Source organism: Microtus oregoni, unplaced genomic scaffold (assembly GCF_018167655.1).
Source record: "Microtus oregoni isolate MIOR12 unplaced genomic scaffold, Mior012 000044F_ref0000062, whole genome shotgun sequence".
NCBI classification, from domain to species: domain Eukaryota; kingdom Metazoa; phylum Chordata; class Mammalia; order Rodentia; family Cricetidae; genus Microtus; species Microtus oregoni.
In genome coordinates this window covers 4232146-4249992 of record NW_024543218.1, presented here as the reverse complement: position 1 = coordinate 4249992, position 17847 = coordinate 4232146, and the positions used below count along the sequence as shown (strand labels likewise).

Genomic DNA, 17847 nt, shown 5'->3' with positions numbered 1-17847 from the left:
TTTATGTGTATGACTGTTTTGCCTGCATGTGTATGAACATACATGTCTGCCTAGAGGCATCAGATCTTCTGAGACTAGAGTTACATACACATGGTTATGAACCACCATGTGTGTGCTGGGAACCAAACCCAGATTCTCTGGAAGAGCAGTTGGAGCCCTTAAATACTGATCCATATTTTTGTGCCCCTGGTGTACCAGGCTTTTTCTTCTGGGCCACCAACCAGCTCCCAAATCATGACACAGAAGCTTAATATTAGTTTGGAATGTTCAGCCTAGTTTGGGAATATTTCTGGCTAGCTCTTTTAACTTAAATTAACCTATTTCTCTATATCTATCTTTTGCCTCAGGGCTTATTAGTTTTCTTTCTTTTTGTATATTTTACTTTCATTGCTTCTCATGTCTGACTTGCTAGCAGCTGCCTAGCTTCTTTCCACAGGCAAGTCCCTCACTCTCTTTTTCTCCTTTTTATCTCATTCCTCTATCTTTTCTCTAGCCTAGATTTCTCCTACTTATTCCCCCTGCCTGGCAGCCCTACCTATCCCTCTCTTGCCTAGGTATTGGTCATTCACTGATGGAGGAAGGTCATTGGTTAATTAATAAAGAAACTGCTTGGCCTGATAGGTTAGAGCATAGGTAGAGTAAACAGAACAGAATGCTGAGGGGAAGAGAAAATGAGCTCAGACACCATAGCTCTGCTCTCTGAGGCAGACGTGATGAAGCTCTTTCAACAAAATGGTGCCCAATGTGGACAACTGCTTCTACATAAAGCCTGAGAAAGCTTAGGAAAGAATAGAGTAAAGCATGTTTTCTTGGTAGCAGCAATTTCTTGGGTCTGCTCTGCTTGCTAGAGGCAAGCAAGCGCTCTCATCTAAGAGAGACTTCCTGACTCAGCTTTAGCTACAAAACCCTGTAGCTCATTAAGAGGCCCTGCCACAAAATACTTAAATGCTGTTGATAAAAGCTGACTGAATGCTTGTTTTCAGCCATAGCAGGAAAAAAGTTGTGCTGTTTTAAAATGCCAGCTTTCTGGGCCATCCTGCCAAGGGCAAACTCTGACTCTTTCAGGCAGGCAATCTGAATGATTATGTTCTGTGAGCAGAATGCTGCAGCTTGCTTGTTGGCAGGGACTTTAAAATGCCACAGAGTTGTGGCAATAAAAATGGCTCCAGCAGTATCTCTGCCAGAGGCTGGAAAGCTAAGGAATGGGCTGGATCCACCTGCCAAAGCCAAGGCTTTAGTCCTACCGATATTGCTTGGTAAATTAAAGACTCATGTGGTCAAAAAAGAGACATATACAGTAAAAGAAAGATTCAAAGTAAAAAAAAAAACCTTTAAATGATTTACAGTGTCTTAAAAATATATGCAGGCTAAAAGTCAAAGTTCTTAAAGTTAAAAAAAAGAAAGAGAGTAGTTGGGTGTGGTAGTACACACCTTTAATCCCAAAACTTGGGAAGCAGAGGTAGATTGACCTCTGAGACTTCAAGGTGTGGCAGGACACACCTTTAATCCCAGTGCCTGGGAGGCAGAGACAGACAGATCTCTGTGAGTTCAAGGTCTGATAGCACATACCTTTAATCCCAGCACTGGGGAGGCAGAGACAAAAGGATCTCTGAAAGTTCAAGGACAGCCTGATCTACAGAGTTATTCCAAGACAAAGATATACAGAGAAAGTGTCTCAAAAAAGTAAAAGTAAAAATAAAAGAAATAGAGGTTAAAACAAAGCAGCACAAAGATGGAAAATACACAGAGAATTTTGACACTTTATGCTATTATGCTCTCTTTAAATTGTTTGAATGCTGAGGAAAGAGCAACCGCTGCTAAAAGATATTTGTTTATAAATGCTGCTGAACTAATCCAACATAGATATTTTGAAAATGCCTTGACTTTGAAATTTGGATCTAAGGACATGACGCTTTGGAAAGGAGTTTCTTCTTTTGTTTTCACAGAGGATGAAACCCTGTGGATTGCTTCTATCCCAAGATGTTATGATGGGCCACGTCCTCCTGAAGGGTTGCTGTGAACACCTTCAAAAAATTACTTTATGACCAGGCGGTGGTGGTGCACGCCTTTAATCCCAGCACCCGGGAGGCAGAGGCAGGCAGATCTCTGGGAGTTTGAGGCCAGCCTGGTCTAGAAGAGCTAGTTCCAGGACAGGAACCAAAAAGCTACAGAGAAACCCTGTGTCGAAAATCAAAAAAAAAAAAATTACTTTGCTCAACTGCCGACTGAGAGGAACCTAGCACACAGGTTATACCATGAAAGACCTGATTAACAGTGCCCCCATTCAGCAGGCAGCAGTTTAGAGAGAAATAATTGCACCCATGTTCCCATATATTGTTTATAAATGTTCTTTTACATTTAAAGGGGGAGATGATATAGATGTAAATAATTTGCATTGATATGAATCTTCATTTACTGATATTAATTTAAGGTCAATTTTATTATATGTATATGTATTTCTGACCTTGACTAAGGTATTGTGATTGTGTAGTTCATGTAAAAATGTAATGTATATAGGTTGCTAATGGATAATCATTACTAATAGTCAAGTTTGTAGTCATGTTAGTTAGATTTTCTAGATGTACATAGATATATTTTAGATAGTCATTCTTCATATCTTTCAAAGATTATAGAATATGGCATTTTAAATGTTTTAATAACAGGGTTTTTCATGACAATAAGACACGTCTGCTCCTGGCAGCACCAATCTACTTCAAGAAGAAGATGGGCATCGAAGAGGCACCTTATGGAGTTTGATAGCTATTTGGGCAAGAAACTGCTCTTGCCTGGACTGATGCATAAACTGAACACAAAGAATCCGCAGAAAGAGGACTGCTGAACTTGCCTAAAGGTGAGATGGTCTTTTGGGGTTCCTGATTCATGAAAGAGTCTGTGAGACATTCTGCAGGACACAGCAGATAGTGACTGAACTGCCTTTGAATTTTCCTGCTTCATGGAAATGTCTGCTGGATACCATGGGCCTGAAGGCTGAAGATGGATGCCCCAATGGTACAGAGGAACTTTGGGTGACTGTCCAGGCAGAGAAATGTCTCTGTCATTTCTAGAGTTTTGAAAGTTGCTTATTTTTTGTTTGTTTGTGTAATATTCTATCCTTCTCGAGTCTTTGATGGAGTTGAAGAATAGATAGTTAGTTATATTTATAGTTTTCCTTAGTTATGATAAAGAGAAAATAGATGTAAATATTGTAACTGTAATTCTTGCTCGATAACTGTTTTGTTATATGTACTTTTACTATGTTAAAGTAAAAGCCTTCCCTTTTTTGTTTAAAGAGAAAAAGAGGAAATGATGGAGGAAGGTCATTGGTTAATTAATAAAGAAACTGCTTGGCCTCATAGGTTAGAACATAGGTGGGTGGAGTAAACAGAACAGAATGCTGGGAGGAAGAGGAAGTAAGCTCAGGCACCATAGCTCTGCTCTCTGAGGCAGACATGATGAAGCTCCGACCCAGGATGGATGTAGGCTAGAATCTTCCTGGTAAGCACATCTCGTGGTGCTACACACATTAATAGAAATGGGCCAAGCAGTGTTTATATGAATACAGTTTGTGTGTTGTTATTTTGGGGCATAAGCTAGACAGGTGGCCGGGAGCTGGGTGGCAGGAAGCGGCCCGCAGCTCCTTCAACAATTCACCATTTTAGTAGGCCAATCAGGTGCCTTAAGCAGGGAAAGTGGAATAAATACAACACAACACAACACATCTTTACATAATTAAACACACATCCTTACAGCATTAAAAAATGCAGCATAAACAAAAGCAACATACCTTTACACAATTAAAGTGAAATTCTGCAACATAAACAAATATAAAATATCTTTGCCCAGTTAAAATAATATTCTACAACACCCTGGCTCACAGTTTTAGAAGCTCTAATGAATGACCCCATAGCCTTACTGCTCTAGGTTGCAATGACAAATACCTCATGACAGAGGCATGCACCATAGGAATAATATTCCTGTTGTGACCAGGTGCAGAGGAAAAGAGGAATGGACTAGCTTCACATGTTATATACCCCTAGGGTCAACCTCCCAATAGTTCCATGGATGAGCAACAAGCACAGGATATAAAGGAATTTGGTAGACATTTCAAACTCAAACTGTAGTAGATATATGTCTCTTAAAAGCTAAGATCATCAAGTCCTCTATAAATACAAAAAAAAAAACTAGAAAAGGAACAAATCACTATATCCCTCCTTGATATTGGTGGCTTGTTGTGGTTTGAATGAAAATGTTTCCTCACAGGCTCATGTATTTGAACACTTAGTTCCCAGCTGATGGTGTTGTTTGGAAGGTTATGGAGCCATTAAGAGGTCAAGCATTGCTGGAGGAAACATGCCACTGGGAATACCTTGCTCTCATTCCCCCATCCCATCTTTCTCTCCTCTTCCTCCCCATCCTCTCTCCTCCCTTCCTTTGGATGAAAATGTGTTGAGCCAGTTTCCTGCTCTTGCTGCCATGCCCTTCTCTATTGTCAGAGACTCCATTCCTCTAGAACCTAAAATAAACCCTCTCTCCGGCCACTTTTCTTGATGACATTTTATCAGAGCAATAGAATTGTTACTAATATAGGACTTTTTGTTCTCAGATTTCTTTCACCTAACATTTAGTTAGAAAACTAAGATGTTTTCCCATATAAGCAAACTCTAAATCAATATGCAGGGCAAAAAAAAAAATTAAAACATTCTCATACCTTGGAGGAAATCCAAGGAAATCCGTGGAGAATATAATGAAAATCTTAATTCTTTGCCTGCATACAAAAAGCTTCTGAAGATATTTTTCAAAGAAAAAAAATCCTCTGGAGGGAAATTGGATATGTGCATCACAGGAACGAGATGAATGTGGTCACTCTCTACCAATAACGCTGTGTTCAGCCTCATGCTCTTCAGTTGGCAGAGCATGAGCTCAGACTGTGTGCATGAAAATATCTTTAAAATTCCAAGACGACTGGTGTAGTTGCTAGGCACTAACCTGTGCTGGAGAGGACTTAGTTGTTGGATGTCAGGGCAGCTGATTAAGACAGTAAGTCCAAACAAACATTACAGGTAAGCCATTAGTCACATACTGCAATAATGTGAGCAAGAAACTAAGACAGAAAATGTCAACTCCCTTCTCCTCCATTTTCTATAGTGTAATAGAACCAGTCTAGGATCAGGTATTAAGTATAGACACATAGGTCATTTCTCTGCCAAAGGAAGTCCCTAACAAAAATCTTACTGAAGAACAGAAGGACGTGAACAAGGAATATATTCAAAGACCACCTTGGAGAGGCCCAGTCTCTGTCCAAAACATTACACATGAGATCTTTAGAACCAATCAGGAAAATCACAAACCCTCCTGAGGTAGGTCTTATGCAGGTTAGCTGTCTTCTCTTCCCTAGACAGTGTATGGAGCCAGCACACTACAGTCTGTGTGAAGAATTGTCGTCAAGGACTTGAGGCTCTTATGAGACTTGCTCTGGTATACAACTGTATATTTAACACAGGTGCCTCTATTGGAGAGTCCCCTTACATCTTCTGTAGAGATGTGAGGAGGAAACTGAAGGATATATGAATTTTGTTTGACTAGACAATTAGTGCTTTTCCATCCCAGTACTCTCTCTATTCCTCCCATTGTTCACATCCTTCTGTTCTTCAGGAAGTTTTTTGTTAGGGACTTCCTTATTTTTTTTTATTTTTTTTTTATTTATTTATTTTTTGGTTTTTAGAGATAGGGTTTCTTTGTGCACCTTTGCAACCTGTCCCAGAACTAGCTCTTGTATACTGGGCTGGTCTTGAACTCACAGAGATCCACCTGCCTCTGCCTCCTGAGTTCTGTGATGAAAGGCATGTGCCATCACCGCCCAGCTCAGTAACAGCAACACACATATTTCCATGATTAAACAAATGCAACACAACTTTACACAGTTAAACAAATATTCCACAAAATGAACAAATGCAACACATCTTTGCATAGTTAAACAAATGCAGCACATCTTTGCATAGTTAAACAAATAATCTACAACACCATGTCACAGTCTTCTTAATCTGTAAAACTGTCATGACCCAGATCATGCAAGGGATGTTGATATACCAGGATTCAACAAGAAGAAAATGTAGATGCTGCCACCATTGTGGGGACACAACCTATAATAGCTGTGGGAATTGTGAGCTATGAGACCCCATGGGGCTTCACAAATTTTAAGTCCATTTTTGCTGAGCACATCACTAATGAGTACTGAAGGCACTTCTCCAAGAACTGGCACATATTCAAGAAATTCTCTAAACACTGCAAGAAGTGGCAGGATGACCTGAGCAGGAGACAAGTAGAAAGAGCCTTTAGAAGCATGAAGAAAAGCTGTTGGGTCATCCACACTCTTGCCCACACACTAAAGTGCCTGGTTCCTCGTCACCATAAGGCCCACTTGAAGGAAAGTCAGGAAAATGGGATCAACATGTCTGAGAAATCAGACTAGACTGGGGGAAGGCTGAAGCAGCAGGTCCCAAAGAACCAGCTGGCTAAGGAGGATGAAATAACCTTTGAAAACCAAGTAAACAAAAGCAAAAGCTACAGAGGGATCACCAGTGACTGGCATTCAAAAAATGTTGTCCACAAAAGTACACTCAAAGTTTCTTGTAGTTTAGCCTGGTACTGTGTCTGTGTGCCTCAAGATATTCCCTGTGGCTCAAGATAGGCGGAAAAGCTACCATAAGAGACCATCAAAAACCAAATGTATAAGATTAATCAAGGTTACCGTGTCAAGGATGACAAGCTTATCAAGAAGAGTACCTCCACAGGGTATTTATTATCTACCTGACAAGAGCATCAGCTCATTATGTGGCTTTGTCAATTATGGTAAAGGAACAAAGGCTCTGTCATGATGAAGGTGTCAGGGGCCCATGTTGAGGAACCACCTGTCAGGGCCCCAGGCTGAGGTGACTGTGGAGTCTAGCATTAACAGTTTCACACATTCCAGGGTAGGGGATGTATAGATTAGAAATGGTAGGCAGACAGGACACAGACACAAAAGAAACCAAGACACAGAATAGAGTTGGGAGGGCAACCCAGTGAATACTGAATTTACCTGTGTTTATTTTCCATATGCTTTATATACCCCAAACCAAAAGGGGGGAAAAAGGCAAGACTTCTTTAGCTTGATACAAACAAGTAAAAAACAAAGTAATTACCTCTTTAATACCCAAAACATCAAGTAACTATATAGTCTGTTGTTTAGGCAGGACATGCAGTTACTATATCTTAGGCCAAGCATGCTACAGGCAGCCATTTCCTGACTCAAACTTCCTGTCCTAGCCTTGAAGGAGAAAGAATAGGCCTAAACTTTGACCTTTGGTCAAGGTGGAATGGATCCATATCTATGGGCTCCAAAAGAAATGCTTTGTGATGGGAGCCAAGAAGATGTAAGATCTAATATGTATATAAAGAACATGTGCAAAACTACTGCTTGAGTTTATAGTCACAGCAGATGTCAACCCAAGGTGCTGCAAAGGCCCTCATAGCAATCTGAACAAGATTTAAAAGAAAACCTGGTATAAATCAGTGACCAGTGAACTGTGCAGTTTTTTAAAAAGTCACTGCAGTGTAAAGGTAGCTAAGTTGAAGAGGACTTGTCTAACACTTATAACGCCCTAGTATACAGTCTCAGAGCTGAGAAGAAAGTCATTCTAGTTATTTGGAAAGTGTTAGGTTTCAAACCTTAAACAGTTGACTTAGGGGTCTACTTTACAGAAAGTGATCTTCAAAATCTGTTGTTTGTTAATTTTATATAGACCTTCTAAATATCCCAAATCTGAAAATTAGGAAAATGCAAAAAATTAGAGTTAAAACAGAACTCCCAAGACTAGGGAAATGGCTCAGTGTTTACTATGCAAACATGAGGATTTAAGTTCTATCCTCAGGAACTACATCATTTATGATCCAGGTGCTGGAAAAACTGAGACAGGTGAATCCCTGGGACTCACATGCTAGTGCTGGAGCCAACACCATGATGATCTCCATCCAATGAGAGAGTGGGTTCAAAACCTAAGGTGAACCATTCCTAAGCCTACATATACATAGAGATTTGCACCAACATATGTGCATGAACACAGACACATATACACACACAAAATGTAATGCTTCTATTAAAAATTTACTTGTTCTGCATTGGTTTACTTTATAACATTTTCAAGGAATGGTCAGCAGTCTTCTTCAGGGATACTAAGTCTGTTTCTAACCAATAATATTTAAAAGCAAATTGTGTAATCAAAGTAGCATATTTCATAGGTAAAATTCCCTGGTCCATGTGAAATGGGGAAGCAGCTTCTGAGTGCTCATCTCCAGGGTCTGTAATTACTGGGACAAGTGTCATCGTCCATGAAATGTAAGCTCAAACATACCTCCTGCTACCTTGATGATTACTTTCAAACCAAGTGCCAATTTGCAATGAGTAACAAGACAACTCCTTCCCTAGGTGGCAATTACCATATTTGCTCCCCATAACACAAGCTGCTTTTAGGAGTAATGAGTTTCATTAAAAAAAAGATAATAGGGTCAGCGAGGTTCCTGGCTATTGGGGAACCTGGTCGTGTTCCGGAAGACCCATCTGAGTGGTGAGTGTGTTCTTGACCCGCGGCATGAGCCAGGGAATGGAACAGGTACATTCCCCGACCCCCTTGGCTCCCCGATCATTCTGCAGGGGCTGCTCCCCTCTACTGGGCTCTACTGGGGCTGCCCCCCTCTGCTAGGACCTCTCTCTCCCTAGCCCATCCCATCATGCACCCAGGAAACTTCCCTTCTTTCTCCCTTCTGCGGGGCCGCGGGATCAGCCAGCTCAGCCTGTTTGGGTGGTGGAATGGGTGCTGGGGGCAAAGGACGGGCAGGAGTTCCTTTGCTTTGGTAGCCTGCTTGCAGAAAGGTAGGCCTTTTGTCAGCGAGGTCCCTGGCCAGCAAGGGAACCTGATCCTGTTTCAGAAGACCCATTGGATAGCATTTGTAGGAAGAGATGGGAAGGCACCAAGGCAAGAATTCCTCCATCAATCTGAAAAACAATGTGAAAACAACAGAACACGATGATGTTACAACAGAAGGACTTTAACACCCTAATCCAGAAGAAGTGGAAAAATTTGACTTTAAGAAAGCAATAGAGTCCCTTAAATTGCATGTAAAAAATGCCCTTCTAGAATTGGATGAGAAGTATAACAAAAAGTTTGAAGAAATAAGTAAATACTTAAATGATACCCTGGGCAACCAAGAAAAAAACGATAAAACAGGTAATGGAAACAGTTCAAGAACTGAAAACTGAAAAGGAAGCAAGGAAGAAAACACAAACTGAGGGCCGGCTGGATATGGAAAATCTAGGTCAATGAGCAGAGACTACAGAAACAAGCATAACCAATAGAAAACAAGAGATAGAAGAAAGAATCTCAGATTCTGAAGACACCATGGAGAAAATAAACACACTAATCAAAAACAGCAAATCCAACAAATTCTCATTTACAAAACATTCAGGAATTATGGGACACAATAAAAAGACCAAACCTAAGAATAATAGGGATAGAAGAAGGAGAAGAGTCACAGCTCAAAGGCCCAGAAAATATATTTAACAAAATTATGGAAGAAAACTTTTCCAACATAAAGAAAGATATTCCTATGAATATTCAAGAAGCATACAGAACACCAAATAGACTGGATCAAAAAAAAAAACATCCTCTCACCATATAATAATCAAAACACAAAACATACAGATTAAAGAAATAATATTAAGAGCTGCAAAAGAAAAAGGTCAAGTAACCTATAAAGATAAACCTATCAGACTTACACTGGACTTCTTTAGGGAAACCATGAAAGCCAGAAGGTCCTGGATAGAGGTACTTCAGAAGCTAAGAGACCATGGATGCAAGCCCAGACTACAATACCCAGCCAAGCTATCATTCACTATTAATGGAGAAAACAAAATATTCCAGGATAAGAACAAATTTAAACAATACATAGCCACAAATCCAGCCTTACAGAAAATAATAGAAGGAAAATCACAACCCAAGGAATCCAACATTGCCAACACTGCCCACAATAACTCAGACATCTAGCGATCCTTCACCAGCACAACTCAAAGAAAGGAAACACACAAACTCTACTACCAAAAACAATAACAATAACCGGAGTCAAGAACCACTGGTCATAAATATCACTTAATATCAACGGACTCAACTCACGTATAAAAAGGTACTGGCTAAGAGATTGGATACGAAAACAGGATCCAACATTCTGCTGTTTACAAGAAACACATCTCAACCACAAAGACAAACATGTACTCAAAGTAAAGGGTTGGGAAAAGGTTTTTCAAGCAAATGGACCTAAGAAACAAGCGGGTGTGGCCATACTTATTTCTAACAAAACTGACTTCAAACTAAAATCAATCAGAAGAGATTGAGATGGACATTTTATACTCATAACAGGAACAATTCATCAGGATGAAGTCCCAATCCTGAATATCTATGCCCCAAATATAAAAGCACCCACTTATGTAAAAGAAATATTACTAGAACACAAGGCAGTCATCAAACTGCACACACTAATAGTAGGAGACTTCAACGTACCTCTATCACCAATGGACAGGTCAATCAGACAGAAACCTAATAGAGAAGTAAGAGAATTAATGGAAGTAATGAAGCAAATGGACTTAACAGACATCTATAGAACATTCCACCCAAATAGGAAAGAATATACCTTCTTCTCTGCAGCTCATGGAACCATCTGAAAAATTGACCACATACTCGGTAACAAAGGAAACCTCCACAGATACAAAAATTTCAGTGTCCACCTGTGTCTTATCAGATCACCACGGATTAAAGTTAGAATTCAACAACAATCCTACCTCCAGAAAGCTGACAAACTCATGGAAACTGAACAGTCAACTACTGAACCACACCTGGGTCAAGGAAGAAATCAAGAAAGAAATTAAAGTCTTCCTTGAATTCAATGAAAATAAAGAAACAACATACTCGAACTTATGGGACACTGTGAAAGCAGTCCTAAGAGGAAAGTTCATAGCACTAAGTGCCCACTTAAAGAAAACAGAGAAAGCACACATTAGAGACTTAACAGCATACCTGAAAGCTCTAGAAAAAGAAGAGGAAGACTCACCCAGGAGGAATAGAAGACTGGAAATAATCAAACTGAGGGCTGAAATCAACAAAATAGAAACACAGAAAACAGTCCAAAGAATCAATGAAACAAAAAGTTGGTTCTTGGAGAAAACCAACAAGATCGACAAACCTCTGTCCAAACTAGTCAAATGACAGAGAGAGAACACACAAATAAATAAGATCATAAATGAAAAGAGGGACATAATCACAGACACAGAGGAAATTCAGAGAATCATTAAATTTTACTACAAACGCATGTATGCAACAAAACTAGAAAATGTAAAAGAAATGGACATTTTTTTTAAGATAAGTACCATATACCAAAGTTAAACCAAGAACAGGTTAACAATCTAAATAGACCTGTTAGTTGCGAAGAATTAGAAGCTGTTATCAAAAACTTCCCTTCCAAAAAAAGCCCAGGACCAGATGGCTTCAATGCAGAATTCTACCAGAACTTCCAAGAAGGGCTAATACCTATACTCCTTAATGTATTTCACAATATAGAAATAGAAGAGTCATTGCCAAATTCCTTTTATGAAGCTACAGTTACCCTGATACCAAAACCACACAAAGACTCAACCAAGAAAGAGAATTACAGGCCAATCTCACTCATGAACATTGACGCAAAAATTCTCAATAAAATACTGGCAAACCGAATCCAAGAACACATTAGAAAAATTATACATTATGATCAAGTAGACTTCATCCCAGAGATGCAGGGCTGGTTTAACATATGAAAATCTATCAATGTAATCCATCATATAAATAAACTGAAAGAAAAAACCATATGATCGTTCCATTAGATGCTAAAAAATCATTCATCAAAATTCAACACCTTTTTATGATAAAGGTCTTGGAGAGATTGGGGTCATACCTAAATATAATAAAAGCTATTTACAGCAAGCTGACAGCTAACATTAAATTAAATGGAGAGAAACTCAAAGCCATCCCACTAAAATCAGGAACACGACAAGGCTGTCTACTCTCTCCATACTACTTCAATATAGTCCTTGAAGTTCTAGGAATAGCAATAAGACAACATAAGGGGATTCGAATTGGAAACGAAGAAGTTAAACTTTTTTTATTTGCAGATGATATGATAGTATACATAAGCGACCCCAAAAACTCTACCAAAGAACTCCTACAGCTGATAAACACCTTTAGTAATGTGGCAGGATACAAGGTCAACTCCAAAAAGTCACTTGCCCTCCTATACACTAAGGATAAGGAAGCAGAGAGGGAAATCATAGAAAGAAATTGAAGAAGACACCAGAAAATGGAATGATCTCCCATGCTCCTGGATTGGGAGTACCAACATAGTAAAAATGGCAGTTCTACCAAAAGCAATCTATAGATTCAATGAAATCCCCGTCAAAATTCTATCAAAATTCTTCACAGACCTTGAGAGGACAATAATCAACTTTATATGGAAAAAAAAACAGGATAGCCAAAACAATCTTATACAATAAAGGATTGTCTGGAGGCATTACCATCCCTGACTTCAAACTCTGTTACAGAGCTACAATATTGAAAACAGCTTGGCATTGGCATAAAAACAGAGAAGTCAACCAATGGGATCGAATAGAAGACCCGGATTTTAACCCACAAATCTATGAACACTTGATTTTTGATAAAGGAGCTAAAAGTATACAATGGAAGAAACAGAGCATCTTCAACAAATGGTGCTGGTAGAACTGGATGTCAATCTGTAGTAGAATGAAAATAGATCCATATCTATCACCATGCACAAAACTCAAGTCCAAATGGATTAAAGACCTCAATATCAGTCTGAACACACTGAACCTGATAGAAGAAAAAGTGGGAAGTACTCTACAACACATGGGCACAGGAGACTGCTTTCTACATATAACCCCAGCAGCACAGACATTAAGGGCAACATTGAATAAATGGGACCTCCTGAAACTGAGATGTTTCTGTAAAGCAAAGGACACTGTCACTAAGAAAAAAAGGCAACCCACTGACTGGGAGTCGATCTTCACCAACCCCGCAACAGACAAAGGTCTGATCTCCAAAATATGTAAAGAACTCAAGAAACTAGACTTTAAAATGCTAATCAACTCAATTAAAAAATGGGGCACTGAACTGAACAGAGAATTCTCAACAGAAGAAGTTCAAATGGCCAAAAGACACTTAAGATCATGCTCAACTTCCTTAGTGATCAGGGAAATGCAAATCAAGACAACTTTGAGATACCATCTTACACCTGTCAGAATGGCTAAAATCAAAAACACCAATGATAGCCTTTGCTGGAGAGGATGTGGAGTAAGAGGTACACTCATCCATTTTTGGTGGGAATGCAAACTTGGGCAACCACTTTGGAAAGCAGTGTGGCGGGTCCTCAGGAAATTCGGGATCAACCTACCCCTGGACCCAGCAATATCCCTTTTGGGAATATACCCAAGAGATGCCCTATCATACTACAAAAGTTTATGCTCAACTATGTTCATAGCAGCATTGTTTGTAATAGCCAGAACCTGGAAACAACCTAGATGCCCATCAACAGAAGATTGGATGAAGAAAGTGTGGAATATATACATATTAGAGTACTACTCAGCGCTTAAAAACAATGACATCTTGAATTTTGCATGCAAATGGATGGAAATAGAAAACACTATCCTGAATGAGGTAAGCCAGACTCAAAAAGATGAACATGGGATGTACTCACTCATAATTAGTTTCTAGCCATAAATAAAGGATATTAAGCCTATAATTTGTGATCCTAGAGAAGCTAAATAAGAAGGTGAACCCAAAGAAAAACATATAGTTATCCTCCTAGATATTCTAAGTAGACAAGATTGCCAGGCAAAAACTGGGAACTAGGGATGGGGTGGGATGGGGGAAAGGGTAGATGGGGAGTGAAGAGTGAGAAGGGGAGGATGGGAAGAACTTGGGGGAATGGGATGGTTGGGATAAAGGAAGGGTAAATATGGGAGCAGGGAAGTATATATCTTAATTAAGGGAGCCAATTTTAGAGTTGGCAAGATACTTGACCCTAGAGGGGTTCCCAGGTGTCGAGGGAGATGTCCTTAGCTAGTTCCTTGGGCAGTTGAGGAGATGGAGCCTGAAATGGCCCTATCTTATAGTCATACTGATGAATATCTTGCATATCATCATAGAACCTTCATCTGGCATGGAAGGAGATAGAGACAGAGATCCACATTGGAGCACTGGACTGAGCTCCCAAGGTCCAAATGAGGAGCAGAAGGAGGGAGAACATGAGCAAGGAAGTCAGGACCGCAAGGGGTGCACCCACCCACTGAGACAATGGGGCTGATCTATTGGGAACTCACCAAGGCAAGCAGGACTGGGTCTAAAAAAACAGGGGATAAAACCGGACTCTGAACATGGCTGACAATGAGGGCTGCTGAGAAGCCAAGAACAATGGCACTGGGTTTTGATCCTACTGCATGTACTGGCTTTGTGGGAGCCTAGACTGTTTGGATGCTCACCTTCCTAAACTTGGATGGAGTGGGGAGGACCTTGGGCTTTCCACAGGGCAGGGAATCTTGACTGCTCCTTGGGCTGGAGAGGGAGGGGGAGGGTTTGGAGGAGAGGGAGGGAAATGGGAGGTGGAGGTAGGGAGGAGGCAGAAATTTTTAATAAAAAATAAAAAATAAATCCCCCCCCAAAAGAAAGTACAGGCCTGGTTCAAGAAAAAAAAAGATAATAGAAACTTTTCAAGCTATAAATTGAAATATAACCCCATTTGCACAGTGTAAAATGCATTGGATTTTCATAAATTAACTATTATTCAGCTGGAGAAATGAAACAATATCTACATGCCTAGGAAACCCCACCTTCTCCAAGTGACTTATACCTTCTCCAAGTGACCTGTCCCTAAGAAGGCCATCATCCTTTACTTTTGGCACTTACTTTTGTTTATTCTTGTATTTTAAGCAAGTGACAGTTATCATTCTTACAGTTTTTACTTAGGGGTATTTGCACTGCTATTTCAGTGAGTTAACACAACAGAGCTTATCAATCAAATCTACTGCTGTTAGCATCTGGCTTGAGGTTTTGCTGATAAATGCTGCTACAACATAGTCATGACTTTTGGACAACTTAAGGATATAGTTCTGAGTATACAGCTATGCACAGAAAAATTAAACCATGAGAAGCTATATCTTCAGCAAATGGTAGATGATGCAAGTTTCTAAAGACATTTTACCCATTCATACACCTACTCTCATGCATTTACCCCATATGCTTTAGGTGACCCATATCTGTTGTGATTTGAATGTGAAATGTCCCCCATAGGTTCCTGTGTTTGTCCTCAGATGTTGGTGCTGTGTAAGGAGGTTACAGAACCTTTAGTAGGTAGTATCTTGATGAAAGAAGTATGGCCCTGGGAGAGGGCTTTGGAGTTTTATAGCCTGCCATCACTTGATGTTCTAACTCTGCTTCTTGGGTATAGATGCAATGTGATCAGCCAGCTTCCTGCTCCTGCTATCAAGCTTTTTCTGCCTGTTGTCATGTCCTTCCCACCACAAAGGTCTCTATTCCTCTAGAACTGTAAATCAAAACAAACCTCTTCTCCTCTAAGTTACTTTTGGTCATGGTATTTTACCACATCAATAGAAAAGAAACTTCTACAATCTCCATGTGTGTATTTCTGTAACTGACATGGTACAAATGGAATAATGGAAAGATATCATCAAACACAAAGGATCAAAAATCTACTTACATGACAGTAAATATGGTACACAGAGAAGAGAACAAAATGCAGTCCTAGGAGTGTGGTGGGATCAGCAGGCAGTTTTCCAGGGTCAACAACAAAACCCACACCAGGCATCAAATCAACTTAGAGCTCTTCTAAGGACTTAATCCACTTCCTCCATCCTCGGGGACCCTCACACATCTCTGGGTCTCAATTATTTTTGGAAACTCTGTCTAAATATCTATATACTCACCCGTGAAGACCAGGATACAGAGGCGGGATACCGCAGAGACCAAAAAAAAAGGCAATGAAATGATTCCTAGTGATATTCTGCTGCAATACTCATAGACTGTTAACTAGTCCAGTGGTTATCAGAGAGGCTTCACCCAGCAACTGATGGAAACAGAGGCAGAGACCCACAGCCAAACATTAGGTGGAGTTCGACAAATCTTGTGGAAGAGAGGGAGGAAGGATTATAGGAGCCAGTGAAATAAAGGGCACCACAAGGAAACCCACAGAACCAATTAACCTGGGATCATAGAAGTTCACAGAGACTGAACCAACAACCAGGAAGCCTGCATGGTACCAGCCTAGGCCCTCTGCATACATGTTATAACTGTGTAACTTGGTCTTGTAAGGTTCCTAACAGTGACAGCAGAGACAATGTCTAACTCTCTTGTTTGCTTTAGAAATTTGTTCCTACTAGTGGATTGCTTACTCAGCCTGAATATAAGGGGAGGTGCTTAATCTCACTGCAACCTGATAAACCATGGCTGACTAATATCCATGAGAGGTTCACCTATATCTGAAAAGCAACAGAGGGGAATGCAGAGGGAAGGTGTGGGGGGAAAACTGACAGGAGCTAAGAGGGGGAACTTTGGTTGGATGTAAAAAGAAAAATTAAGCCGGGCGGTGGTGGCGCACGCCTTTAATCCCAGCACTTGGGAGGCAGAGGCAGGCGGATCTTTGTGAGTTCGAGACCAGCCTGGTCTACAAGAGCTAGTTCCAGGACAGGCTCCAAAACCACAGAGAAACCTGTCTCGAAAAACTAAAAAAAAAAAAAAAAAAAAAAAAAAAAATTAAATAATAATAATAATTTCTGCCTGCAGTTGGTTGAATGCAACAGATGTGAGACCCATGTATACATAGGGCTGAGCAGATGAGGATCAGGCAAAAATCTCAAAGTCATGGAGAACAAAATATATCCAAACAACATGATAGCAAAAGCAACTGTAAGAGTATGGGAACTATCACAAAGAAAGAAAAATTTCAGATTTCCTAAGCTTTAAGACAATTTTTACAAAGAAGGTCAAAATGGACATGAAAGTGACTAGAGAGAACATGAAGAAAACAAGATAAAGACATGCTTTTCAAAGGGTTGACTGACAAAATTTAGGGTCAGTTTTACTAGATACCTGTCTATGAATATAGCAGAGATTCATTAGGAATCATTTCATTGACTTTTTTCCCCAGTCATGTTAGATTCTACCCTCCTAGGTCTCTGGGCTATCCAACCTGTGATTCCTGGCCATCCAGGCAGCCTCCAGCTTGGGCTCCCTCTCCTGGCATGGATCTCAAGTCTTTGGTTGGCCACTCCTCCAAGTTCTGCACCACCATTACTCATTTCTTATATTTTCTGCTTCCTAAGTCTTGCCCATTAAGATCCTTAATCAGTTTTAATTGATTTTTATACATGGTGAGAGACAGGGATCTAGTTTTACTTTTCTATATATGGGTGTTCCATTTCCCAACCATTAGTTGAAGAGGGTATCTTTTTACCCACCTATGTTTTGTTTTGTTGTTTTTCATTTTTTTAATTGTTGTTGTTGTTTTATTTTGTTTTTCGAGACAGGTTTCTCTGTAGCTTTCCAGGCTGTCCTGAAGGCACTACATGTAAATATTTTTGTTGTTGTTTATAACTCCATAAAGAATATCTTTGGAAATTTGGTGGAGACTGAATTGAATTTGTAGATCGATTTTGGTAATATTTCCATTGTTGTATTAAATTTGCTAATTCATAAGTATAAGCAC

At 39.9% G+C, this 17847-nt stretch overlaps 1 pseudogene; it reads right to left on the bottom strand.

The window, feature by feature from the left end:
- LOC121434690 overlaps positions 1–17433 on the bottom strand; it is a 34175-nt pseudogene extending 16742 nt beyond the window's left edge.
- Between the last annotated feature and the right edge of the window lie 414 nt (positions 17434–17847).